Here is a 2,543-nt window from a genome sequence, read left to right as displayed (position 1 = left end):
ATTTCCAATAATACTTACCTCCGCTGACACTTATAGCTATTATTTGATCACCAGGGTTTCATCTTTTCCCACCTAAGCATTGGTCTGATTTTTTCTTGCTTCCTCTTTTATACCCCACTCAATTGCCCTTGGCAATATGTGTCTGGTGATACTCTCCACCTATGTCAATGCGTCCTCTATCTTGGTACTGTATATAAGTACCTCATTCAGATGATTTTATCACTTTTTTGAGACTGAAACTATCCCAGTCTCTAACACCAGCTCTTAGTGGGGAGAAAGAAGGAGGGGGAGAGGGTCAGTGAAGGTAAGTATTATTAGAAATACATTTTCAATTTAGGAAAATGTTAACTTCCAAAACACACCTTCACTACTACTTATGGCTAAAATCCCACATTGAGAAAGTGGAGAAGCTGGTGAGGGCATTATTCATACAGAAAGTGACTGCATAGATCATGGATCTACCATGATGTATGCTTTTCACCCAGAACTTAGTTCATGTATTAGGATGGAATAGTACATGAGTAATCATCATTATAAGCCAGTCCCAACCAGATAGTGAAGTTCCACTACTCATGGTTGGAATTAAGGGGACTAGGTCCCTATATCCCAAGTTGGTGGCTGGGGCAATTGGACCACAAAATTATATATATATATATATTTTTAATTAAAGCCAAACCTGTAGCCATAGAGTGATGCATTCTGAACCACTGAAATCACGACAAGTAAGCAACATTAAAGCAGACAAACCTCCTACTCCTGAAGAAGACTAAAAGGCAACACCACAGGCTCAGAATGATGGGATCATGTATGCCTTACTCAACCAAAGGAACAGAACTCATCCAGTCTGGAATTATGAACAGGAGTCTTCCACTTGCCCTCAGAATTAGGGGAGGATGTGGAACAACTATACTCAACCAAGGAAGGATCTAGGATGGGACCACTCTGCATTTGGAATTACAAGGAGATAGTGGACTTCCTTCCAATATACTAAATCAACATTGATCAAAAAGAAGGTCCATGCATATCCCAACTGGATAGCTTAGCATCAAATCTGAACCAGTATTAGGAGTAGGCTTCTATGGAGGCTGGTGCCTCTCCTACTCATATCTGGAAAAAATATCCATGGGCTCAGGTAGGAGGGCCCCAACTTTGCCCTCTTTTCTAAGAGTGAATGTAATCACTTGAACACTCTGGAGGAAATGCCTCTGTCTACCACCCCGGTGACTGGAAACTGGGTGTGGTAAGAACTCCCTAGCTCCACTTGTAGAATCTGGGAAGTAATGCACCTTGGGGAGTCCTGAGGAACAGTGCTCTGGAAACAGTGCAATAGGCGAACCAAGTTCCCTAAATTTTTAAAAGTAAACCAACCCCAATTTATTCAATTCGATGATCAGCTGGGACGAACAGGATTCCCTTTAGCTTTACTCATGATAGTCCATGAGTGGAGCCATTCTATGAGCTGCTTTGTCACGGCTAATAAAGGCTGCCTACCTACTTACTTTAAATTCTATCTATTATGTTAGTAAAGTTTATAGGATAAGCCTTTCAAAACATTTAGCTACACAGTAATGTTGTAAGATATAAATCATTTCAATTTAAAAGCTAGCTAGAGGGCACATGATATTAAAGTAACCTAAAATGCCTAAAAAGTTCTAAATTTGATGTCAAGAACCTAGTAAATTTAAGAAGTATCGGAAGGCGAGAGCAGATTATAAATACGAAAATCAGTGAAACACTGAGTCAATGTGTTTTGCTCTATGCTAGCAACCAATCAGTAAATTTTGTTTTTAGTGGTAGAGTGTCAGTGAAGTATTTGGATTAGTACTGGTTATCACATATATTCAGTTACTCCACCAATTAACCCTGAAATTGTGCAAGAAAGTTTATTTTTTACATTAGTCATAGTAATGTTAGCGAAGTATTTCCATTTGAACGTCATTTGTAAGCTAAGGCCTATAAATTACAATAGTGTACAAGTTCATAAAAATGTTAAGGAAGAAATTAACTAATTTGTTATTGCTACATAGACTGTACTTCAAATTATTCTTACCAAATCATTTAAACGAACCCTATTAATGAAAGTACAATGTCACAACAATATCAATTCTGATGTGACTCACAAGTTCTTTACGTTTTCTTTTGAAAGTAATTAGTAATTTTATACCAAATACGAACCGATTATAATCGAGAAATTTATTATTTTCATTTGAAGTGTTAAAGCAATTTTGTTTGTTCGTAATTAAGCACAAAGCTACACAATGGACTATCTGTGCTCTGACCACCATGGGTATCAATACCCGGTTTCTACCGTTATAAGTCCGCAGACATGTCGCTGTGCCACTGGGGGGCAAGCAGTTTTGTAAAATTATATATTTTACTTTAAGCTTAGATGTTAATGAATATGGTACCCCATCTAAAGGCATTAAGACCTGGTTCTGATCTATGTAAACCTGAATATGTTCTAAAGATTTGAACGTACTGTTGCGTGAGTGAGGTCATGTGACTAATGTCACGCCACTTCTCTCGAACCTTCGGGAATAGTC

At 38.0% G+C, this 2,543-nt stretch overlaps 1 protein-coding gene across 1 annotated transcript in view; it reads right to left on the bottom strand.

Annotated features, from left to right (window-relative positions):
* Window positions 1-2,543, bottom strand: part of LOC106469313 (multidrug resistance-associated protein 1-like) — a 115,056-nt gene that overhangs the window by 36,924 nt on the left and 75,589 nt on the right. The gene's annotated exons all lie outside the window — the stretch shown is intronic.

Source organism: Limulus polyphemus, unplaced genomic scaffold (genome assembly GCF_000517525.1).
Source record: "Limulus polyphemus unplaced genomic scaffold, Limulus_polyphemus-2.1.2 Scaffold3420, whole genome shotgun sequence".
NCBI lineage: Eukaryota > Metazoa > Arthropoda > Merostomata > Xiphosura > Limulidae > Limulus > Limulus polyphemus.
Note: the sequence above shows the minus strand (reverse complement) of the source record. Positions and strands in the feature narration are given on the sequence as shown.